Genomic DNA, 27,246 nt, shown 5'->3' on the forward strand with positions numbered 1-27,246 from the left:
GGGTAGAGGTAAATAACAGCAGCAACTGGGATATGCATAGTGCCTTCAATGCAGTAAAATATTCAAAACTCCATCAGAGGAAGGTTCTCGAATAAAACCTGATGTGGAATCACAAAAGGAAGTCTGGTCATTAGGGAAGTTGTGAAGAAGTACTTAAAGAAAGGGAGGGAGAGCGAGAAAGAGAGACAGAGGTAGGGTAGACAGGTTCGGAAGGGAAATTTCAGAGTTTAGGATACAGAGGTTAGGATTAAAACCGTGGATAAGCCAAAACAGCAGAACTGGAGCAGGGCAGCAATTGTGGGAGGTTTGCGATCTGTTGGAGGTTACAGAGATAGGAAGGGATGAGGATACAGCCAGGTTTGAAAATAAAGATGAGAAATTCAAATTAAAAATTATCAGATCTGGAAAAGTATAGGTCAGTGAGTCGAAGGTGGGTAACTGGGTCCTGGCAGGAGTTAGAATAAAGGAGAAAGCCAGGGAAAATTGATTAGCTGAAACAACAATGAACAACTGTCAGTAATGTAGCTTTTTTCCTTTCTTTTATCCTTTTATTTAGATATTTTGTATCTAAGTTCTATACCTTGGTACTTTGTACCTAAGATGGTGCCATCTTATGGGGTGAGACTAGGACCCGTGGGCACAGCCTTAAAATTAGTGGGGGTCAATTTAGAATGAAAATGAGGAGACATTTCTTCAGCCAGAGAGCGGTGGGTCTGTGGAATTCATTGCGACGGAGCGTAGTGGAGGCCAGGACGTGGACTGTCTTCAAGGAAGAGATTGATAAATTCTTGATCTCACAAGGAATTAAGGGCTATGGGGAGAGTGCGAGTAAGTAGAATTGAAATACACATCAGCCATGATTAAATAGCGGAATGGACTCAATGGGCTGAATGGCCTTGCTTCCACTCCTTTGTTTTATGTCTTATGGACATTGTAAACTTTTCACTATACTCCTGTACTTCCGTATTTAATTACATGTGACAATGAAGGATATTCTAACTCTAACTAATCCCAGAGCATTGAAAAGGAGCATCCCTGTGAAGATAAACCAGGCTTTCTGTCAGGAATTCACTTTTGAATGATGGAGAATGACTTATCCTTCCAAACTTCAAAATTAGGAGAAGTTTTGCCTCATTGTTAAAAGACATAACTTCAGCTTGAACTCCACCAATGAGCCAGATGGAATGAACTTGTGATGTTGGTTCTTGTTGGGGATATTAATCTCCAACACTGATTAAGCATGAGTGCAACCATGTCATTCAGAGGTCATGGTCAAGCAGAGAGAAGCTTCCTCTCAGATACACCTGCGTCTGAAAACACTGAGAGCAGGCACAGCAATAAATAAAAGGGTCACTGATTCTATCTCACAACCAGCAGAGAATTTCTTTTAATGTGTGACCTCTTGTCCAGGCCAAACTCTGAATGCAGTCAGAGTCAGTGACAATAAAAGTCCCAGCACATTCCTGTGTTTGGTACAACTTTGTTAAATGATCCATTTGGACCCAACAGATGATTAAGGTCCTGGACACAGAGAGAGAGGCAGGCAGGTAGAGGAGGGGTGGGAGAGAGAGAGACAGCCATCATCTGCCCGTTCAGCTGGCTATCCTTACACAGGCGAATTAAATCTTTACCTTTCTGTCAGTCAACAGACAGCTTCTGTTGACTCTGATCGTTTCTGTGTTTTGTAGAAATGGGTTTATTCCCAGGTCAGGGAGAATTCTCTTCTTTAGTGACTTCCTACACTGCAGCCCAGGGTTGGGGGGTGGGGATGGTGGCGAGGGTGTTGCATGTTTTTGCCTAGGGGGATGGTGAGGGAGGGAGATTTTTATTCCGGGGGGGGGGGTTGGTGAGGGAGTGGGGGTGCTTTTACCTGGCAGTGTGGTGAGGGAGGGGGCATGTTTTTTACTGGGGCTGGTGGTGAGGGATGAGGACATTTTGTACTGGGGGGTGGTGAGGGAAAGGGATGTTTTTTACTGGGGGGTAGTGAGGGAGGGGACTTTTTTTTTATCTGGGGTGGTGAGGGATGGGGATGTTTTTTACTGGGGTGTGGTGAGGGAGGGGGATTTTTTGGGGGTGTTGAGGGATAGGGATGTTTTTTACTGTGGGGGTGGTGAGGGATGAGAATTTTTTTACTGGGGTGAGGTGAGGGAAGGGCATGTTTTTTACTGGGATGTGGTGAGGGAGGGGGATGTTTTTTATCTGGGGGGTGGTGAGGGATGGGGATGTTTTTCACTGTGGGGTAGTGAGTGATGGGATTTTTTTTACTGGGGAGTGGTGAGGGAGGGGATGTTTTTTTACTGTGGGGGTATGAGGGAGGGGCTGTAATTTACTGGGGTGTAGTGAGGGGGGGATGTTTTTTATCTGGGGGTTGGTGAGCGGATGGGAATGTTTTTTACTGTGGGGGTAATGAGCAATGGGATTTTGTTTACTGGGGGTGGTGAGGGATGGGGATGTTTTTTACTTTGGGGTTGGTGAGGGAGGGGATTTTTTTTACTGTGGGGGTTGGTGAGGGAGGGGATTTTTTTTTACTGGCGGGGTGGTGAGGGAGGGGATTTTTTTCTGGGGGTGGTGAGGGATGGGGATGTTTTTTACTGGGGGGTGGTGAGGAAGGGGGCTGTAATTTACTGTGGGGGTGGTGAGAGAGGGTCAAGTTTTTTACGGTGGGGGTGATGAGGGAGGGGGCTGTAATTTACTGTGGGGTGGTGAGGGAGGGGGATGTTTTTTACTGTGGGGGTGGTGAGGGATGGGAATTTTTTTACTGAGGTGGTGATGAGGGAGAGGGATGTTTTTTACTGGGGTGTGGTGAGGGAGGAGGATTTTTTTTATCTGGGGGTGGTGAGGGATGGGGATGATTTTTTACTGTGGGTGATGAGGGAGGGGGCTGTAATTTACTGTGGGGGTGGTGAGGGAGGGGGATGTTTTTTACTGGGAGTGGTGAAGGAAGGAGCTATAATTTACTGTGGAGGTGGTGAGGGAGGGGGATATTTTGTACTGGGGGGGGGTGGTGAGGAACTCTGATTTCAAACCTCCTCTGCCTTGCAGCCAGACCCACTCATGGGGAAGGCTTTGGGAGTAAGCGCTGAGGATAAATCTGGAGCAGGAGTCCCAAAGGCAGTCCAATGCTGTCTTCAACCTCGTTCTGGAAACTCCTGCAAGAACAGTGGGTGCCTTCCCTTGGATACCATCGGTGGGGTTGAGAGGGGAGATCTGCTGCATGGGCATCTGCCAGTCTTCCATACAACCTTAACCAGGCCTGGGCCCTGGCCAGTATACTCCAGTGTTACCTCACCGCAACTGCACAACACGGAAAGCAGCAGCCTACCGGTTATAAGCCTGCGCTTGATTGGCGTAGAGCAAGGTGCCAGGGGTTGCTTTCGATGGAGGGAGAGGCCATGACACCTTACTCATCAGCTACTCCCCCTCTCAAGGTGGGCAGCCTTCAGCCACAGGCCACCCACTCCACTGGGCACATGGAGCTTAGGGATATAGGAGCCCAAACTGAGGCCTGTAAACACTGCATCAAGCACAACAAGAAGACAAAGAAAGGAGCCAACACTCAGACTAGGATGCTGGATGAGACCGACCATGACCACTGGTCTATCAGAAGATGTTCGGGAGATCAGCAACACACATAGGACAGCAGTGATTAACAGTACATTGCTGAGACTCCAAGTAGACATCACAACACTCTGAGAGACACACCTTGCAGAATCAGGAACCGTACGTGAGAGAGATCATACCTTCTCCTGGCAGGGGTAAGGCCCAGGCGTGACCAGAGAACATGGTGTTGGTTTTGCTGTGATGAACTCGCTGCTGAAGATGGTAGAGCCGAACGAGAACGGGGCGGAGTGGATTTTCTCACTCCACACATCCGACGGGCATGTCAATCTTGTCAGTGTCTCTGCCCCAACCCTCTACTCCACACAAGATGCGAAGGACAGGCACTACGACCAACTCTCTATGATAACACAGGGGATCCCAGGTCAGGAACAGTTGCTGCTACTTGGAGACTTCAACGGCAGAGTGGGCACTGACCACGACTCCTGGCCATGCTGCCAGGGGCAGTATGGGATTTGCAGGATGAATGACAATGGGCAGCAACTGCTCAAATTGTGTGTTAACAACACCTAGTTCCAGACCAAAGCTCAGCACAAAAGTGTCTTGGCGACATCCTCGCTCCAAACACTGGAACCAAATAGACCTGATAATTTCCTGATGCCACTAGCTGAGAAACGTGCTCATGCATCTCTCCTTTCAGAGTGTCGACTGCAACCCTGATCACTCTCTGGTTTGCTGCAAGATGAGACTTGGGTCAAAGCCTCCAGGCAAGCAGCGCAGGGCGTGGCCCATGTCCAGACACTCAGCCCCTTCACCCTGCTCTGACATCACTGTCTCCGCTGGATGGGCCTGGCCGTCACCCAGATACCCAGCCTCTTTACCCTTCTCTGACATCACTGTCTCCACTGGCTGGGCCTGGCCCTCACCCAGATACCCTGCCCCTTCACCCTGCTCCGACATCACTGTCTCTGCTGGCTGGGCCTGGCCCTCACCCAGATACCCAGCCTCTTCACCCTGCTCTGACATCACTGTCTCCGCTGGCTGGGCCACATGCACCGTATTTCGGATGGCACGATCCCAAAATTCCTGCTGTGTGGAGAACTGTCCTCTGAGAAGAGAGCACAAGGATGGCCCCACCTTCGTTTCAATGATTTCTGCAAGACAGTCATGTGGTCACTGATCATGAACGTCGAAAGGTGGGAGGACATTGCAAGCGATCACTCTCATTGGAGGCTAGCATTACACTGAGGTCTGAAAGGAGGAGAGGAGAAGCTGAGGTTTGCTGCTGAAGAAAAGCCCACCCGCTGATCGATCAGAACCAGAACAACTCCAGGGTCGAGGCTGTCACTCCCGTGTGGACCTCTACAGCCACAACAGATGCTGCTTTACCAACAAAGATTGAAGCAAGACTTCCCAGGCACAGGTCCACAGTCTCGCGAGACTAACGGATGCCACCTCTCTGCAGCCCAACATGTCCTCCAGCCACCAGTGACTTTCCCATTTGGGAATTGATCCCACACTGACTGGACCAACACATATTCTCCCCACACTGTCTCTCCTCACAGTGACTGTCTATCCCCACTGTGTCTGATCCCATACTGTCTCTCCCCACACTGTCTCTCCCCACAATGACTGACCCCACACTGTCTCTCCCACAGTGACTGACCCCATACTGTGTCTCCCCACACTGACTCTCCCCACAGTGACTGATCCCATATTGTCTCTCCCCACACTCTCTCTCCCCACAGTGACTGACTCTCTGCTCACTGTCTCTCCCCACACTGTCTCTCCTCACACTGTCTCTCCTCACACTGTCTCTCCCCACACTGTCTATCCCCACATTGACTGACCCCACACTGTCTCTCCCCACACTGTCTCTCTCCACAGTGACTGACTCTCCCCACACTGTCTCTCCTCACACTGTCTCTCCTCACAGTCACTGACCCCACACTGTCTCTCCCCACACTCTCTCTCCCCACAGTGACTGACTCTCCTCACACTGTCTCTCTCCACAGTGACTGATCCCACACTATTTCTCCCCACACTCTCTCCCTACAGTGACTGACCCCACACTGACTCTCCCCACACTGTCTCTCCCCAGTGACTGACCCCATCCTGACGTTCCCCACAGTGACTCTCTTCACCTTTTCTGCTTCATGCTAACCCCCAGGATATTGATAGTGAGAGATTCAGTAGTCATTTACAAGTGCTTTTCCTTTTCAAAACCATCTCAGTTATTAAAGTCAATGCATTAAAATAAGATAGTGGAATTCAATATTTCAATTGTCCGAAGAATCCTCAACGTTTGGATGTATCTTTTCTATTTGTCTGCTACTGGACACCTGTCCTTCTTGAGAGGCTGACAGCATAGTTTCTCTTGATGGTTCCAGTGACAAATCTATCTCTCTTGTTCTGCTAAAAGAAGTTGCTTGTAATACAATCTGAGCTGTGCAATTCCCTGTCTGTGTTCACTGACTTCAAGGTGGGGACTTGCAGGTATCTTCCATCTCCAATGTGTGAACCCTGTCGAATAGGTGTAAATCAAAACAGGATTTTGACAGAGTGGACTTGTTTCATGTTAATTTCAGTTAGGACAAATTTGCTTATTTCACATTGATTTCGTGAAGCTTGGCTAGCCTGTCGGATCAACTGAATTTTAAGTGAGTGTTTTTGTTTTCAAAACCATTGAATTCCACTAAACTGCCATGTATTATAATAAGATGTTGGAATTCAAAAATCACTCGTTCACATTTTATCACGACTGCAACACAATATATCTTTCATCCCATGTAAGCATGCTCTTTGCTTATCTATATTGTTAATGTATATAGATTAAAATAAGTAGAAAATATTTGCATCTGATAAAAAAAAGCACAGTTTGCAAAATTATCCACGCATGCTTCTCCTGTTTACTGGGAATGCTACACAAAAATAAAGGCCAGGATCTATCTCATTCACCTTTTGCTTTCAGATAATCATAACAATAATGAAACATTCAATTTCTATCAATTGGTTTACAGCACTTCCAGATGTTGGGTAAGGGATCCTTCCCACAGTGATGGAGAATTTTGGAAAGCAGAAATTCCAACATAGCTCTTTCCTAGCTAACTTGTTAAACATACCTCTGTCTGGTCTGAAATTGCTTAGATATGGTATCCTAAAATGTTATTTTCTGAAAGAAATCAAACCATATATCATTAGAATGAAGCAGTATTTTTCTCATCGAATGCCTACAGTGTGGAAGCAGAGCTTTCAACCCATCCTGATGCTCTGAAGAGCATCCCACCCACACCCACATCCCTGCCTTATCCATGCATTTCCCACATACTTTTTATAGCCTACGGTGGCAAAGTGGTTAGCACTGCTGCCTCACGATGCCAGGGACCTGCATTCGATTCCAGCCTTGGGCGACTGTCTGTGTGGAGTTTGCACATTCTCCCTGTGTCTGTGTGGGCTTCCTCTGGGTGCTCCAATTTCCTCCCACAGCCCAACGGTGTGCAGGTTAGGTGAACTGGCCATAGTGTCCAGGGATGTGTAGGTTAGGTGGATTAGTCAGGGGTAAATGTGGAGGAATAGGGTAGGGGAATGGGTCTGGGTGGGTTACTCTTTAGAGGTGTGGACTTGTTACTGTTTCCACACTGTAGGGATTCTATGACTGATCCCTGAACACTATGGGCAATTTAGCATGGCCAATGCACCTAAGCTGCACACTTTGGACTGTGGTAGGAAACTGGAGGAAACCCATACAGACACGGGGAGAATATGCAAACCCCACACAGACAGCCGCCCGAGGGTGGAATCGAACCTGGGTCCCTGGCGCTGTGAGGCAACAGTGCTAACCAATGAGGCACCATGACACCCCTTTTTGCCCCCACTCTTTCCTCTGAGAGCCAGTTCTATAGATTAATTTTGAGTTTAAACTCTCTCCAAGGGCTGGCCAAATCCCCTCATGCTACAGTTCTGGACACGATGAAGAAAACACAAGATTTTTCTAGAAAGAATTGATTCAAAGATGCTACTTGTGGAGATTAAATCTTGGAAAATGAAGCCTTTGTGCATCCCGTACCCTTCCCAGACTTTCATTTGAAGACTGTTAGCACAGTTTAAGCCAACAGCATGAAATCAGAAATAAAACAAAATGAGCATTTGTGACCTGGAGTAAAATAAAAACCGAACTTTAAAAAAATAAGAAACAGCATTCACCCACTCAAGAAAGGTTTAAAGAGTATTTGAAAATTCCCTGAGCAAGTCACGAATATGATTGCCGAGTTATTTAGGAAGATGTAATTTAATTTTATTTGGCGTGGAATAAGGCAAAATTATACTAAAGAACAATAAAAGCCGCAGTGAATGGATATCCATAGCAACAAGATTTACTGATCAGGGGTCATTTCCCCTGAATCTGTAATCTTGCGTGAAAAAGTTCCAGTCCAGGAATGGCAGTGAGAAAAGCAGATTTATTTGTAACTGCGAGTGTAATTTTGCCACATCTCCAACTGACAAATCTTCTAACGCAGCAAATTAGAATAAATCAGGGAAATGGGGAGGGGATGAAAATTCTAATGTTTCCTTCCTGGTTTTGTACACCATTTCTGGGTTCAGGTTTTAATTTAACATCTAGGCAGTGCTGAAGCTGATACGAAAAATAACCATTCCCCTTAACTGCAAATACATCGGCCAAATGCGCTGATGTTCAAGTTTGACAGTTTATACATTAAAATGAATTACCTAACCTTTCCAACTTCCAGTGACAAAACAGAAAAAATGAAAGATAATGGGTTATTATTCACTGAAGGATCCTATACATAATAATGATATCATTAATAATCACTGTGATACTCAGGAGTTCCTGCAGCTTTTAAAAAACATTTAATGGAATTACTTTTTGAATCATCAGTCCTAGTCCAGTCCTAGCTATTCAGCTGGAAAGCAGAGAGAAAAATGTATTGTATTACATTTCTCGCAGTCTGTTACCAAGCCCGTCATGAGTCAATTTGGCAAATAATGCAAGCAGAACCGGTGAAGAAAGCACATCAGTACCTGCTTAAAGTGCAAGACAGTAAGCATACGATAGATTTACAAGCTGTCGCAACATGCATCTGACAAAAGCAATAACGAGAATTAGCTTACAGAAGCTTCACTGATAAATTTTATTTACCATCCCCAGCATTGGAGCCAAGGAGGTCAAATACTTTGGCTGGCTGGTTTGAGACAGAGGGGTGCTGGTGGAATAGCTATAAGGAGGCCTGACGAGACTTTGAAACAAAGATTTCTTTTCCATACAGTTTTTGTTTCTTTTTTTAAGAACGGTGAAAAATATTTAATAAACACTCCTGGCGTGAGTGTAAGAATGAAAGCCTTCGAAATGTGTTCCATTGCTGGTTGATCACACTGGAAGCCGGTGCAAGCACCCAGGTATATATAACATTGGCTGGGTCTAAGGCCAGCATTATCCTACCTGGGGTTCTTTATTACCTCTGCCTGCAGCTTATTTCTGAAATTAATCCCCTCATGGTGCATGAATACTGGTGACTGAGATGGAAAAGAGCAGAGATATCAGACAGAACAGATTTCTTGTTGTTTTTCAACAGATCTCCTGACATCATTTACCAGACTGTACTCTGTGCTTCAATACACTAAGCAATGCAGTGATTTTGAAATGTTCCAATTTTATAATCTTCCCCATTTTCTGATAGAAACGGTGAAGTCAGCATCCCTCTGCACCCGCTGCACAGTAGGCAGTGAGCTCTCAGTCACATCTCCTTACTGAATTGTGACTGTGAGAATGGAGGCCATTTGGCCCATCACTCCCACACTTAATTACCTAGTGTCAATATCCGGCTGTTCCCCCAAATCCCTCATCTCTCGGCAACCACCTTGCCATTGGAGAGGCTGAATAAGTCAGTGAGTGAGCTGGAATTGCTCTGAGTATTTCAGTCAGATGGTAAGATGGGGGTGTTGGGTCATGTTATGTCAACATTGCTGAAAGTGGGTGGGCATTTTTCTTCAGTCCACAAGCACGGCATTGCAATGCTCCACCTTGCTCCCACTCTAGGAAGGATCACTGCACCCGCAAAATGTTAATTCTGATTTCTCTCGACCAATGCTGCCAGAACCGCTGAGTTTTTTGTTTCCACTTTATCTGTCCTAACCCTGCTATAGTGTTTTAATGAACCTCAAAGCAAACTCGAGACTAGGGTGCCCAAAAGCCTCGTTCACTCAACATTTCAATTCAACAATTTGGATCATTTCCTCATCTCCTCACCCTCTTTTTGTTTGATGTTTGTTGAATGGTTTGTTCCCTTTCTGTCATTGCCCTCTTGTTTTCCTGTCTCCACAATAGTTCCATTCACATCTCGTTGGGACACATTGCTTGTTTCTCCTGTTTCATCCTGAATCATACAATCATAGAATCCCTACAGTGTGGAAACAGGCCATTTGGCCCAACAAGTCCACACTGACCCTCTGAACAGTACCACACCCAGACCCATTCCCCTACCCTATTACCCCATTACATGGTAAAACATTTTATCATTTGACCTCACCTGCCCATCACACAGAAATCCCCCTTTGTTTCTCTTCCCACCCTCATTGACGTTTGCTCAGTCTGGACCGATTACAGCTCCAGTCCTGATGAAAGGTCGTAGGCCTGAAACATTAATTCTCTTTCTTCCCCTTGCTCTTTCACCACTGATGCTGCCTGACCTGGTGAACACATCTAATACTTTCTGTTTTCATTTCAGATTTCCAGCATCCATCATATTTCTGAGTTCACATTGGTGAAAATTCGATGTTACACTGTCAACGCACTGCCTCTCAGTTAATTGGGTTGGGCCTACTAAGGGATTCCTACACTTTACTTTTGTTGTGTAACCTACACTCCAACTCCTTCTACTCTGCGCAGCACACTCATAAAATACTGATCAAGGAACGGCTGTGTTGCTCCTCAATGTTCTCCCTGAGAGCCTTGCACAGTCCCCACTTCTATCCAAAATTGTGGAGACTCCGCTAATTGGGACTTTATCTGGTATTTGTCCTTGGCCTTTTTTAAATTCACTCACAGGATGTGGGTGTTATTGACTAGGCCAGCATTTATTCCCCAGGCCAGCATTTATTCCCCATCCAAAATTGCCCAATTATAAGCTAATCATATTGCTGAAGGTCTGGAGTCACATGCAGGTCAGACCAGTTAAGGATGGCAGCTTCCCTCCCTAAAGGTGATGGGTGAACCAGATTATTTCTCCCCCAATGATCATCATTAGGCCTTTCATTTTATTGAATTGCAATTCCACCGTCTGCTATGGTAGGATTTGAACCTAGGTCCCCACACCATTACCTGGGTCACTGGATTAAGAGTCCACTGATAATACTACTAGGCCAAGGCATCATTATATCAAGCTGGTTAGGTGCAGGCACCAAATAGACAGACCAGGACAGCTAACCGTGTTTAAAGGGGCCAAAGGCAGGGTAAGTGAGGGATATGATGGCTGATGAATGGTGTACAAGTGTGAAACAGCTTAGATTAATGTACTGGGGACTGGAAAAGCAATTCCTATGAAATGATCTCAAACTACTTTTGTCAGATCCTTTGTGATCACTGGTCTTGAAATAGAGGTACACACTCTGGTGACTTCCAACCTCAAATAGCACCAGGGTCTGAGGATTCTTATTATTGTCTTAGTTTATCACCTCAAACAGGCAAAAGGCCCCTTTTTAATGGAGTAATAGTTCCATTGTGGGGGTGGGACAGTGGCTCAGGAGCTAGCACTGCTGCTTCATAGCGTCAGGGATAGGGGTTCGATTCCAGCCTCAGGCAACCGTCTGTGTGGAGTTTGCACATTCACCCCGTGTCTGCGTGGGTTTCCTCTGGGTGCTCTGGTTTCATCCCACAGTTTAAAGATATGCAGGTCAGGTGGATTGGCTGTGCTAAAAATAGGCTTGGGTGGGGGCTGGATCTTCAGAGGGTCAGTGCGGATGGGCTGAATGACCTCTTTCTGCACAGTAGGGACCCTATGATCCTTCAATGCCAGGTGCAACAAGTTTAAAAATAAATCCTGTTGTATCAGTTTCCCCCTCAACCAAAGTATTAACATCACTGGACTTGTAATCCAGAGTCCCGGACTAAGTCGCTGGGGGCGCAGGGTCAATTGTACCAGGCAGTGGATGGAATTTACATGTGTTTAATAAGGCTAGAATTGAAAACGTTCTCAGTAATGGTAACCATGACAACTAGAATTGATTATTGTTAAAACTCATCTGGTTCACTAAAGGCCATGTGACTCCAGAATCAATGTGGTCGGTTCTCAAGTGCCTTCAGAAATGTCCCAGAGGGCAATTAGAGATGGGTCAGAAACGTTGGCCTTATCAGTGACACTCATATCCCACCAAAGATTGTATAAAACTAAATAAGTGATGAGCGTAGGCGAGCACTAATATAAATGCATTTTATTTTTGTTTGTTATTTATTATAAATGGACTGGCACGATTATTAGTGACTGCCGAGAAAATACCAAGTAGAATTTCAGAAAGCGGAAGAGACATAAGGGAGTAACAGACGCAATGAGAGAATGATAAAGGGGGGAAAGAAATGCTAACTTCACTGGTCATATTGCAAAATGGATGAGGCTGGGTCAGATCGCTGTTATCCATCTCTCACTGTTCTGCTTTTCACTGACGGTCAATCCATAATGGCTGGTGGGTGTTCTGCCCAGGCAGCATCTATACCTGGCAAGAGTAATCGAGGAAGAATACAAAGGGGAAGAGTGATAGAGAGAAACGGTGAAGCTAGAGGAGGAAAAGATAAACTGTATTTTCATGGCATCATTCTCGAACACTTTGTGTCTCAAAATGTCTTATGGTCATTGGTGTATTTTTGAAGGGTCATCCTGTGTAATGTCATTATCAATGGCGGTCCCTTGCAGATGAGGATGACTCTCCTCCTCTCTCAGGGTGCGTCCATAGGTGGCTGTGCAGTCTGATGCCTCTTCCCAGGCTCTGTGTCACTTGGGGTAGAAGGTGGTCATGGGAAGGGGTGGGTGGGGCATTGATGTGGCAGCCTGCTCCTTCCATTGTTTGCACCTGACCTTCGCTTTTTCCTGACGGCAAGTCTCGAGGTTCTCACCGCCTTCCTGGAAGCTCCTCCTCTCTTTTGGACAGTCTTGGGCCAGTGATTCCCAGGTGTCTGTGGCAATCCGGTAGTTTGCCAGTGAGAACTTATGGGTATCCCTGAAGCATTTCTTCTGTCCACCTGGGGCTCACCTGCCATTTCGAAGAATGTAGAAAACACTGACAAACAACAATGTGTTAAGGGCTGGATTATCTTTGTCATCATGGAAAATGAGGAATAAATATTGGCCTGGACACCAGGGATAATATCTCCCCTACTCTTCTCCATTAGAGTGAGATGGAGCCTGTTCCCAACAGACAAATGGAGCCTTGGTCTAGAATCTTATCCAGAGACAGAATAGTTGACAGTGCAGCCCTCAGTACCACACTGAAATTCTCTTTGGCTGAAGGCCTGGTGTGGGATTACAATCATTCACCTATGACCCTGAGGTAAGAGTGCTAGCTACTGAGCCACAGATTGAGAGAAATGAATCAGAGGCAAAACGAATAGAGACTCGAGAAATAATAGGAAATTTTGGGAGATACTCTTCCTAACGTTGTTTTTTTGTTAAAATTAGTGAAAATGGAGATATAACCTGAGACAGAAAGTGAACAGGGGAAGAAACAAAGGAGAGAGAGAGTAACAGAGGCACCATGGGGATGTTTACACTTGCCAAGGATAGAGAAAGGCACAAAATTTCGTGGGATGGGGGTATATTTCAGTTCATGGCTTAGTTCTGTTGGGTGTAGTATCCGGGAAAACGTCCTCAAGTGTGTATGTTGTATTGGCTGCATCTACTCTACTGATGTTACACACAGTCTATGTGTAGAGACAAGGAGGTCTCCTTCAGCTTTCAGAGGGAGCAGATGTATCAATACCAGCTCCCTAAGTTCCTGGTAGCTATACCACACCAAACGTAGTTGCACTTATTACTATCCTGCAGTAAACCTTCTCGTTATCTAAACACATCACCTCTTTTGTCGATATTCTTATGGCAATGTATCCTCATTACCATTAATCAGTAGATAAGCCCAAGACATAGAAGAATTGCCTCAAACAACCCTTACTTAGTGAAACATACTGATAGAGGTGGCAAAAGCTACAAGGTGCCAGGAGTGTTCATCCTGGGAAAATATCTCATGGTCCCAATGGTAAGCTCTGACCCTCACTGCAAAGTGAGGAAATGTGAAAAACCCAGAAGGGAAAACAAAAACATCAAACAAGTAAACTAAATGTGATTAATGACAAACTCAGCTCAGTACTCCAAAGGAGAAAGTTCATTCGGAAGCTGTTAAGGAGTATTGGAGCAATAGGAAAAGAGAGAGTAAAGAAACAGTCACACAGAAATTCAGAGGACTTTGCAAAGGATACTCTGTAAGGAGCAACTGAAGGTTCCAAAAAGTAAAGTTAGAGATGTCTCAGTAGAAAGGGAATTAAAATGAAAAACAACACAAAGACCAGAAAGAGAAGGTGAGGGAGTGTAAAAGAGAGTTCTCACCACTCATAATGGTTAATGTAACACCCTTATTCAAAAGGAGAGGCAAAATGTGGGAAATTACAGAACAGTTAGCTTAATATCTGTTGTTGGGAAAGTGTTAGAATCAATTATCAAGGAAGCAATATTGGAACATTTGATAAATCAGAACGCCATCCATTAGAGTCAGCATGGGTTTATGAAGGGTAAATCATCTTTGACTAATTTGCCAGTGTTCTTCAAAGATGTAACAAGCAAAGTGGATAATGGGGATCCTGGAGAATCTGGACTTCCGGAAGGCGTTTGATAAGGTGCTGCTCGAAAGGGAAATTCACAAGGTTGGCTCATATGGAATTAGGGTTAATTGATTATCTTGGATTTATGACTGGCTGATGGATAGATGGATAAATATTTCTTTTTTCTGGATGGCAAGATGTAACCAGTGGGGTGCCACAGGGTTTAGCCCTTGTACCTGAACTATTTACAATTTACATTAACAACTGGGATACAAGGATAGAAGGCTCTCTAGCCAATTTGTGGATGACACAAAAACTGCAATGAGGAAATCAGAGCCTTACAAATGGATATAGATAGATTAGGAGAGTGGCTAAAGTATAGCAGCTGGAGTTTAACTTGGATAAGTGTGAGGTCATGCATTTGGGTCGTAAAAATGGGAAGGTGACCTATTATCGAAATGGGGACAGACTTTGGGGTGCTATGGTGCAGTGGGATCTGGGTGTCCTTGTTCATGAATCACAGTAAACTAGCTTGCAGGGCATAGTAGATAATAATGAGAGCAAATGGAATGTTGGCTTTTATAGCTAAACGTAGCGAAGTATGGTTGCAACTGTCCAAAACATTGGTGAGACTGCACCTGGAGTATTGTGCGGCAGTTTTGGTCCCCTTATTTGAGGAAAGATGTAATAACATTGGAGGCAGTTCAGAGGAGGTTCACTAGATAGATCCCAGAGTTGACGGTTTTGTTGTATGAAGAGAGATTGAACAGTTTAGGCCTATACTCTCTGGAATTTAGAAGAATGGGAGGAGATAAAATTGAGGCATCCAAAATGATAAGATAGGCATGGAGTGGATACTTCCTCTTGTGAGACATCCTATGACAAAAGGTCATAGTCTTAGGATAAGGAGTAGCAAAGTTAAAACAGAGTTGAGAAGAAAATACTTCTCCCAAATGGTTGTGAATCTGTGGATATCACTACCTCAAAGAGTAGAGGATGCTGGGATAGTGAGTAAATTTAAGGAGGAGTTAGACAGATTTATAATTGGTAATGGGTTGAACGGATATGGAGACAAGGGAGGAAAATGGGGGTGAGGAGCAAATCAACCATGATCGATTGACGGAGCAGACTCCATGGACCGAATGGCCTAATTCTGCTCCTCTATTTTATGAACGTATGAACTCATAAAAAGCATTCTCACCGTAGGCATCAGGGTCCAGGAGGCACAGCTGCAAGTAAAAGTGAAAGAACAAATAAATTACATATTGACTGGGGCTGCCAAATCAAGAAGGCCTTACAATGTATTTAAGTTGGATGGATTTAGTGAAATCTAACAAAAGAGTCTGGCAAAAGGAAAAAAAGGGTCAGGAAAAACTAAAGATTTACAAGGGTACTACAAGCTAGTGAGGGCAGGAATACGAGGATCGAGCTGATGAATGCATGGCTGAGGAGCTGGTATACGGGAGAAGGATTCACATTGTTGGATCAGTGGAAGCTGTTTTGGGGTAGAAGTGACCTGTACAAGGAGGACGGACTGCACCTAAATTGAAGGGGTCTAATATACTGGCAGGGAGATTTGCTAGAGCTGCTCGGGAGGATTTAAACTGGTAATGTGGGGGTGGGGTGGGGACCCAGGGAGATATTGAGAAAAAATTTCAATCTGAGACTGGTACAGTTGAGAACTGGTACGGCGAATCAAACAGTCAGGGTAAGCAGGGACAAAGCCGAGAACAAGGTAGGACTAATAAATTAAACTGCATTTATTTCAATGCAAGAGGAAGGCAGATGAACTCAGGGCATGGTTAGGAACATGAGACTGGGATATCATAGCAATTACGGAAATATGGCTCAGGGATGGGCAGGACTGGCAGCTTAATGTTCCAGGATACAAATGCTACAGGAAGGTCAGAAAGGGAGGCAAGGGGAATGATAAGGGGTAGCATTACAGCTGTACGTATTGCCGGAAACACATCCAGGGAAGTTATTTGGGTGGAACTGAGAAATAAGAAAGGGATGAACACCTTATTGGGATTGTATGATAGACCCCCTAATAGTCAGAGAGAAATTGAGAAACAAATTTGTAAGGAGATCTAGGTTATCTGTAAAAATGATAGGGTGGATATGGTAGAGGATTTTAACTTTCTAAACATAGACTGGGACTGCCATAGTGTTAAAGGCTTAGATGGAGAGGAATTTGTTAAGTGTGTACAAGAAAATTTTCTGATTCAGTATGTGGATGTACTTACTAGAGAAGGTGCAAATCTTGACCGACTTTTGGGAAAAAAGGCAGGGCATGTGACTGAGGTGTCAGTGGGGGAGCACTTTGGGACCAGTGACCCTAACTCTATTAGTTTTAAAATAGTGATGGAAAAGGATAGACCAGATCTAAAAGTTGAAGTTCTAAATTAAAAGAAGGCTAATTTTGATGGTAATAGGCAAGAACTTTCAAAAGCTGATTGGGCGCAGATGTTCGCAGGTAAAGGGACAGCTGGAAAATGGGAAGCCTTCAGAAATGAGATAATGAAAATCCAGAGAAAGTATATTCCTGTTAGGGTGAAAGAAAGGGCTAGTAGGTATAAGGAATGCTGGATGACTCAAGAAATTGAGGGCTTGGTTAAGAAAAAGAAGGAAGCATATGTAAGGTATAGACAGGATAGATCGAGTGAATCCTTAGAAGAGTATAACAGCAATAGGCATATACTTAAGAGGGAAATCAGGAGGGCAAAATGGGGACATGAGATAGCTTTGGCAAATAGGATTAAGGAGAATCCAAAGGATGTTTACAAATATATTAAGAACGAAAGGGTAACTGAGGAGAGAATAAAGCCCCTCCAAGATCAGCAAGGCAGCCTTTGTGTGGACTCACAGGAGATGGGCAGATACTAATCGAGTATTTTGCATCAGTATTTACTGTGGAAAAGGACTTTGAATATAAAGAATGTAGGGAAGTAGACGGTGACATTTTGAAAAATGTCCATATTACAGAGGAGGAAGTGCTGGATGTCTTGAAACACATAAAGGTGAATAAATCCCCAGGACCTGATCAGGTCTACCCTAGAACTCTGTGGGAAGCTAAAGAAGTGATTGCTGGGTCTCTTGCTGAGTTATTTCTATCATCAATAGTCACAAGTGAGTAGCCGGAAGACTGGAGGTTAGCTAATGTCATGCCAGTGTTTAAGAAGGGTGGTAAGGACAAGCCAGGGAACTATAGACCAGTGAGCCTGACATCGGTGGTGGGCAAGTTGTTGGAGGGAATCCTGAGGTACAGGATGTACATGTATTTGGAAAGGCAAGGACTTATTAGGGAGCGTCAACATGCCTTTGTGCATGGGAAATCATGTCTCACAAGCTTGATTGAGTTTTTTGAAGAAGTAACAAAGAGAATTGATGAGGGCAGAGCAGTAGATTAGATCTATATGGACTTCAGTAAGGCATTCAACAAGGTTCCCTATGGGAGACTGGTGAGCAAGATTAGACCTCATGGAGTACAGGGAGAACTGGCCATTTGGATACAGAACTGGCTCAAAGGTAGAAAACAGAGGGTGGTGGAGAGTTGTCTTTCAGACTGGAGGCCTGTGACCAGTGGAGTGCCACAAGGGTTGGTGCTGGGTTCACTACTTATCATCATTTATATAAATGATTTGCATGTGAGCATAAGAGGTATAGTTAGTAAGTTTGCAGATAACACCAAAATTGGAGGTGTAGTGGACAGTGAAGAAGGTTACCTGAGAAGTGGCAGATGGAGTTTAATTTAGATAAATGTAAGGTGCAGCATTTTGGGAAAGCAAATCTTAGCAGGACTTATACACTTCATGGTAAGGTCCTCGAGAGTGCTGTTGAACAAAGCGACCTTGAAGTTCAGGTTCATAGCTCTTTGAAAGTGGAATTGCAGGTAGATAGGAGAGTGAAGAAGGCTTTTGGTATGCTTTCCTTTGTTGGTCAGAGTATTAAGTATAGGAGTTGGGAGGTCATGTTGCGGTTGTACAGGAAATTGGTTAGGCCACTGTTGGCATATTGTGTGCAATTCTGGGCTCCTTCCTATCGGAAAGATGTTGTGAAACTTGAAAGGGTTCAGAAAAGATTCACAAGGATGTTGCCAGAGTTGGAAGATTTGAGCTATAGGGAGGGTTGAATAGACTGAGGCTGTTTTCCCTGGAACATTGGAGACTCAGGGGTAACCTTATAGAGGTTTACAAAATTATAAGGGGCAAGGATAGGATAAATAGACAAAGTCTTTTCCCTGGGGTGGTGGAGTCCAGAGCTAGAGGTTTAGGGGGAGAGGGTAAAGATATAAAAGAGATCTAAGGGGCAACTTTTTCACTCAGCGGGTGGTATGTGTATGGAATAGGCTGCCAGGAGAAATGGTGGAGGCTGGTACAATTGTAACATTTAAAGGCATCTGGATGGGTATATGAATAGGAAGGGTTTTGAGGGATATGGGCCGGGTGCTGGTAGGTCGGACTAAATTGGATTGGGATACCTGGTCGGTATGGACAGGTTGGACCAAAGGGTCTGTTTCCATGCTGTACATCTCTATGACTCTATGACTTTATGACTCTACGTCTAGGACTCAGTAATTAAGGCATGTTTTGTTGGGAAGACATATAAATTCGGCAGCCAGTAATTATTGTTTTATTATTTTTAAAAGTAAAATTGTGTACAAGGAAGTGCTCAGTGCCTTAAACAGTGAAAGGCAGAAAAATGCCCATTTTATCTGGACAAAAAGCTTCATGCTGGCTACAGAAGACAAGAAACCCCTAGGAGATGTAGGAAGCCATCAGTTTGTTTATTGAAAAGACAGAAAAATCCAATAAGCAGTCCAAAAGCACAGTATTCACAAGGAAAAAAAAGATTTTACAAGGTTGAAAGCTATAAATCATTACAGAATAGACAAAACAATTTCAAGCTTTTTTGAAAAATGTGACAAAACACAACAGCAGTGCAGAATTTGCAAAAAACTGGTTGACAATAAAACTGTTGTAGAGTCTAGCAAACTCTGCCATCATTCAATTTAAAGCAGGATTGGTGACTATAAGAATACCAGCTTAAAGGGTAGCGGGCTTAAAACAACAATGAAATGATACAAATCTAAAATACCTATACAGTAATCAAACTAATCCGCATATTGAGAAGAAATGGGAAAAGTTATAATGTTTCATCGAGATTTAAAGCCAGAACCAAGCAAAACAGAAGGTGACTGTTTTTTATTACAACAGTGCCTTAAGATTAAACACTCAGTCTGCAAACAAATATAATATTATATTCATTAGGTCCAACTGCAGATAATGTTATCAACAGACAATGTAACAAAGTATCAAAGGGAGAGTGAGTACAGCTACATTTGAAAATGACATCTCTCACCTCGTGGGTGCACAAGAAGGATGCTAAAGAAAGAACTGCTGATGCTAAAAAGCAGAAACAAGAACAGAAATTGCTGGAGAAACTCAACAGGCCTGTGGAGAGAATTCAGAGTTAACATTTCAGGTATAATGACCCTGAAGGGTTCTAAGGAATGGTCACTGAACCCGAAATATGAACTTTGGCTTCGCTACACAGATGCTGCCAGACCTGCTGAGTCTTTCCAGCAATTTCTGTTTTTGTTTGTGCATGATTAATGAGGTGGGAAGTAAAACACAGAATGGGAAACACTGTAGTGAGCCATAACAGCTCACCCACCATGAAACTCCCCCAAAACAACACAGCCTAAAAATGGGACAGTCCAGCCCTCAGTTTCTAAACTCTGGATGGTCACATACATCCAGAGATGTACGCAGCAGAACAACCACCATGAATGGAATAGATACCTGCACTTGATGCGAGACCTCCACTGAAGATGTTTTTCCAAGGCATTCCTTACAGGAAGTAATTAATAGAAGAGGCAGAAGTTCCCTACACCAATGGATCTCCCGTTGACTTTGTACTTGATACAGTATCACACTCCATGGTCCCCAGCATCTGATATGACTAACCTTCCCTTTTGGCACTTGGTTTTAAATTCACCCTCAAGTGGAACATTTTCTCTAAGTTGTCACAATTAAACACACTAATTTTAAGACAATAACACTGCCCAGACAAAAGTAGCTGGAATGATTTCATAGAGGCCGGTATTCTGTCACCAAGTCACTCTTTATTTACACATGAATTGCCTTTGACTATAGTATGACCTCACTCAGAGTCAGCTACCAGCGTGCCAGTATCTCTAACACTTTTTATCTGTCAGCCAGGGCTCCCAGATTGGACCAGATTAACATTCCCAATCAGGGAGCTCATACTCCATGAGATCTAGCTTGCTGACCTCATGAGAATCACAACAGTAGTTATCTCAATTATTGAGACAATGAGCCCTCAGAAGTCAAATCCTTTGCATCCATGAACTGACATGAATCGTCATTGTCAGCAGTGTACTGATTTGTACAATGTCATTTATTGTATCCGTTGCTCCCGATGTGGTCTCCTCTACATTGGGGAGACTAACATTTCCGGGACACACGCAGCAATCAACCCCACAACTACGTGGCCCAACATTTCAACACCCCCTCCCACTCTGCCGAGGACATGCAGGTCCTGGGCCTCTCCACTGCCGCTTCCTCACCACCCGACACCTGGAAGAAGAACACCTCATCTTCCGTCTCAGAACACTTCAACCCCAGGGCATCAATGTGGACTTCACCAGTTTCCTCATTTCCCCTCTCCCCACCTTACCTCAGTTCCAACCTTCTCGCTCAGCACTGCCCTCATGACCTGTCCTACCTGCCAATCTCCCTTCCCACCTATCCACTCCACCCCCTGACCTATCACCTCCATCCCCACCCCCATTCATCTATTGTACTCTTTGCTGCCTTCTCTCTAGCACCCCGCCCCCCCCCCCCCACCTCCACGGCCCTTCCACCCCCCACCTCCATTTATCTCTCCACCCTTGAGGCTTCCTGCCTCTATTCCTGATGAAGGGCTTTTGCCCGAAACGTCGATTTTCCTGCTCCTCAGATGCTGCCTGACCTGCTGTGCTTTTCCAGCACCATTCTGATCTAAACTCTGGTTTGCAGCATCTACAGTCCTCACTTTTGCTTACTGATGTCTTGTCCAGATTCATGGAATGAAGTTAAATTCCACCATCTTCCACTGTGAGATTTGAACTTGAGACACCAGAGAATTACTCTGGGCTTCTGGACTAAGAGGGCTATAACATTTTTCACAGAAAAGTTAGAAAGAGTTCTTGGGACTAATGAAATCAAAGGGATAAAGTAAGAACAGGAGACTGAGTTGGATGATCAGCCAGAATCAGACTGAATGGTGGAGTAGGCTTCGGGCCTACTCCTGCTCCTAGTTGCAGTGTTTCTATTACTGCAATATCCCACCCCAACCGCCCTCTAAGATTCTCAAACAACCTCTGATATAAATAGTGGCACAATCTCTCACACCCTTTGATTCCAGCAACATTGTACTGTCCCCACACAACAGCAGGCTAGCTCGTGACTAGAGCATTTGGAATGTAGGAACTGCGTGGTACCCATTTGTACCCAACAAGATCCCACAATATCTGACATGAAAATGACCAGATTGTCTGTTTTAGTGGTGCGGGATGAGATACAATCGTTGACCAAACATTTGACACATCTATCTGTTATATTTCACGATCGTGCTATGGGTTATTTCAAACAGATAAGGCATCAATTTTAAGGTCTTCCAGCAAAGGTGGCATCTCCAACAGTGCAGCTTTCCCTCAGTGCTACACAGTACTGTCGATCGAGGTCTAAATGTGTATGATTTTGCCAGGGGATTGTGAAGCCATGATTTTGTGACTTCATGGTGACAGTATTAACCAGTGAGCCATGACTCAAAGTCTTGTGGTTGCTACCATTATTTTCCGTTTGTCCATCCAGTTATCCCACAACGCTTGCTGTAAGAATGTTCGCTAACACAAATAATCCGATGATAAATTCCAACCGTGCCCCTGATTTTGAATGATGTATTTTCTACTTTATTTAACAGTTTCTTCTCTTCACTTTTTAATTATTTTTCTTTCATTTTAAGGGCCTGTTAGGTTTTAATCATTCTTTATTTCAATTTATTTCACCGATTTTGCTGTTAATACTCCTGGGTGTCAGCAAAGGCAGCCACCTGCTAAAGTTTCAATATCTGCCCTTTCATTAGTTCGTCAGGCATTCTCTCTGTCTCTCTTAAGTTTGGCTTCAGTGGATCCTCTTTATTCTTTGCGAGGTCACAATTTTATTGGGTCGTTATCACATCATTTTCAATTAGTTCCATGGCTTTCACATCACACACTAGGGATCTGACCTGTGTGATCTTGTGGTCTCAATAATTTGGGATTGCTATCTTTCATAGAATCCCTACAGTGTGAAAACAGGCCATTCAGCCCATCGAGTCTACACTGACCCCCCTCCAAAAAGCAATCACACTCAGATCCTTTCCCTGTATCCCTGCATTGCTCATGGCTAACCCACCTAGCTCGCACACGCTATGGGGCAACTGAGCACGGCCAATCCACCTGACCCGCAAGTGCTTGGATTGTGGGAGGAAACCGGAGCACCTGAAGGGAAGACATGCAGACACAAAGGGAAAAGGCAAACTCTACCACAGACAGTTACCAGAGGGTGGAATTGAACCTGTGTCCCTGGTACTGTAAGGCAGCAGTGCTAACCAACAATGTGAAACACTTTCCGGGTTTGCCTGATCAATCTTGTTATCTGAAAACTAAGAAGGTATGTTTGACCATGTAGACTTGAAGAAAATACTTCCAATTGTGGGTAAATTCCAAACCCAAAGTTCATGATTCAAGGATTGTTAGATTAGATTAGACTTACAGTGTGGAAACAGGCCCTTCGGCCCAACAAGTCCACACCGACCCGCCGAAGCGCAACCCACCCATACCCCTACATTTACCCCTTACCTAACACTACGGGCAATTTAGCTTGGCCAATTCACCTGACCCGCACATCTTTGTGACTGTGGGAGGAAACCGGAGCACCCGGAGGAAACCCACGCAGACACGGGGAGAACGTGCAAACTCCACACAGTCAGTCGCCTGAGTCGGGAATTGAACCCAGGTCTACAGGCGCTGTGAGGCAGCAGTGCTAACCACTGTGCCACCGTGCCGCATTGTTATGATTCAAGAAGGCAGCTCACAGCCAACTTCTCCAGAGAAATTGGGATGGGCATAAATGCAGCGATCAATGATTGTTGTAAGACCCCACCTGGTTCACCAATTGTCTTTATTGAATGACATGGGCCATCCTTACCTGGTCTGACCTACATGAGACTCCAGACCTACAGTAATGTAGTTGACCTTTAACTGCCCTGTGAAATGAGTCGAGCAAAGCCACGCAGTTCAAGGGGCAATTAGGGATGGGCAACATATGTTGGCCCTGACACAATTTGGAAATTGATTTGTGCCTGTAGCCAATCTATAAAGACATTGAAAACAGTGTGTGGCTTTTACTTTAGCCACATTGGCTGGACAGGCTTTCAGGCTTTGTGAAACGTCAAGGAAAAAGTGGTTACTGTTGACAAAGTGATAAAGGAAGGAGACAATAGTGTTCAGGGTAAAAGAAGAGACGTCAATTCAATGAAAGTTCAAATGAAAGCAGGCATGTGCTGATCGGTGACCTTGTTTTAATACCAAGGCATGAAACATTCAGCTTGAATGGAAGAAATTAATGGAAGACACAGCCAGTGAGAATTAACATCACAGTAAAAACATACTGTGAGCAGGCGGCAGAGCTAAATGCACTGTACAAAGATCTAAGTGAGGTGGAGGAGTGGCGCTATTGGTAAGAGATGCACAAGCAATTTGAGTGGAAATTAGTAATGATAAGGGAACAAAGTAATAATTGGCAACTGCTATCGACTGGCAGCTGAAGGTGAAAAGGTAAAGAGCGAGCTCGTAAGCAAAGTAGGGAGGCTGCAATTATTGTAATCTGATAATCACAGGGGATTTTCAATAACTCAGAGGTAATGTGGGCAGATCAGATTCTATTGAAAGGGAAAGATGAAAGCAAGCAATTTCAAAGAAGTAGTGAGTAATTGTCTCGCAGCACAACACAAGGAGCTGATAGCAGGACTGATTTTATATGAGATGCAATGTATACCAGAAGGGATGGCGATACTGAAAGTGAGGAAATAATTCTAGCAACTATTTCTCCAAATATATTGACAAGAAAGGGGCCATATCCACCATTTATGATTTATTCAGTGATCTCACACAGGATTACTCGCAGATAGTCTTGGATTGAAATCTATGTTGTACAATGTACACCACGATTCTGCATCAGCACTGGAGTATCAGAGAATCCCTACAGTGCAGAAGTGAGTCCACTCTAACCCTTCGAAGAGCATCCCACCTAAACCCAGCCCTGCACCCTGTTCCTGGAACCTTCCTTTTCCCATGGTTAAGCCATTTAGCCTGCACATCCCTGAACACTACGGGAAATTTAGCTTGGCCAATTCACCCAACCTGCACATCTTTGGAGTGTGGGAGGGAACTGGAGCACCTGGAGGAAACCTATGCAGACGTGGGGAGAATGTATAAACTCCACACAGACAGCCTCCCAATGGTGGAATCGAACCTGGGTGCCTGGCACTGTGAGACAGGCAGAGGCAGTGGTGGAGGAAGGCAAAAATGCAACATTTAAAAGGCATTTGGATGGGTACATGAATAGGAAGGGTTTAGAGGGATATGGGCCAAAATGCCAGCAAATTGGGCTAGATTAACTTAGGATATCTGGTCGGCATGGACAAGTTGGACTGAAGTTATCTGTGCTGTATATCTCCGTGACTCGATGCTGAGCCACCATGCCACTCCTGATGTAGTCCATGACTGTAATGCAGACAATTTACAAAAATGGGGCAGGAGGGGGCCCCATGCGAGAGTTTAACCATATCAGCCTTCACACAGTGGAAACATTCTTACTCCTGAGCGATCATTGACAGCTTCCAGTCCCTAATCTCAGTCGGTGCACTGAGGAAGTGCTGCCCTGTCAGAAGCACTTTTTTTTATGGCTGGGGTGATAAACTCTGCCCTTTTGTTGGCTTCATGGCACCAGGTATTATCAAGAGCATGAGCAATGTGCATTTCTCTGGCATCTTTGATGTAGAATATTAACACAGCACATCAACAGAATTTAAGGGTTTAACAAAATTTTAAAAAGAGCCTTCACACAAATATACACAAATACACGCCTGTACATGGAGTAGGATTAGGCCCCTCAGCTTGACAGCTGAAAATGTGTTGCTGGTTAAAGCACAGCAGGTCAGGCAGCATCCAAGGAACAGGAAATTCGACATTTCAGGCCAGAGCCCTTCATCAGGAATCAGGAATCCTGATGAAGGGCTCTGGCCCGAAACGTCGAATTTCCTGTTCCTTGGATGCTGCCTGACCTGCTGTGCTTTAACCAGAACACATTTTCAGCTCTGATCTCCAGCATCTGCAGACCTCACTTTTTACCCTCAGCTTGAGAGCGTGGCTGATTCAATCTTATGTCCTCACTCTATATTCCTCCCTTCATTAAGTTTTTAACCCTCTTATTTACCAAAAGTCTATCACTACTGTCTTTAAAAATATTTAAACATTGTGCCTCACCCCTCCTTTTCAGGAAGAGAATCAATCAGGGAGAGATTCAAAAGAGACCTGAGGGGGCAATATTTTCACACAGAGGGTGGTGTGTGTGTGTGGAATGAGTTGCCGGAGGAAGTGGTGGAGGCTGGTACAACTACAACATTTAAAAGGCATCTAGACGGGTGTATGAAAAGAAAAGATTTAGATGGATATGAGTCAAGTACAGGAAAATCAGACTAACTCAGGTTAGGAAACTTGGTCGGCATGGATGTGTTGGGCCGAAGGGTCTGTTTCTGTTCTGAATGACTCTATAAGTAAAAAGAGACAACAGATCACAGCTGGACAAAGAGGAAAATTACAACACCAGAACTGAAATGACTGAGATTGGCTCCAATGTTCTGCAATCCAAGTTGGATTACAGTGTCACGCTGACTGTAGTGTCTGTGTCCAACTGCAGCTACACAATTCTGGCTGTGTGTTCTGGTCCCAGTTTGTTCAGAAACGCAGCATGTTCCTTTAATTGAACTTTAGATTAGATTACTTACAGTGTGGAAACAGGCCCTTCGGCCCAACAACTCCACACCAACCCACCGAAGCGCAACCCACCCATTCCCCTACATTTACCCCTTTACCTAACACTACGGGCAATTTAGCATGGCCAATTCACCTGACCTGCACATTTTTGGACTGTGAGAGGAAACCGGAGCATCCGGAGGAAATCCACGCAGACACGGAGAGAATGTGCAAACTCCACACTCTCAGTCGCCTGAGTCGGGAAATGAACCCAGGTCTCTGGCGCTATGAGGCAGCAGTGCTAACCACTGTGCCACCTGGTAGCAGTGGGCCATCAGAGGAAAGCACACGACAGATTATTAACGGACATCGACAGTGAGTTGAAATGTCCAGCGTGATGGCAGGTGAATGGAGGAACTAGGTGAATGTATTTTTGATGGTTCGGAGGAAGGGTCACCAGACCCACAACACCAACTCTGCTTTCTCTCCAAGGATGCTGCCAGACCTATTGTGTTTCTCAGTCATTTCTGGTTTTGTTAGGGTATTAATGATGGGGTCTGGGTAGATGCCAAAGTGGGTGGTGAGGCAGCAGTGTTAGAGCGATAGATGGTTAGAATGGGATGGGATTGGGGGACAGTGACTGGAGAGAGGGATACATTCCAGGAACAGATAGGTTAGGCCAGGAGATGTTGTTGAGGCAACGGCTCATTAGCTTTTGTAGACCAATCAGGTCGCGTTTGGTGATGGTTGGGATGCAGAGTCAGATCTGATTAGTAGGAATTGCAGT

Source organism: Hemiscyllium ocellatum, chromosome 43 (genome assembly GCF_020745735.1).
Source record: "Hemiscyllium ocellatum isolate sHemOce1 chromosome 43, sHemOce1.pat.X.cur, whole genome shotgun sequence".
NCBI lineage: Eukaryota > Metazoa > Chordata > Chondrichthyes > Orectolobiformes > Hemiscylliidae > Hemiscyllium > Hemiscyllium ocellatum.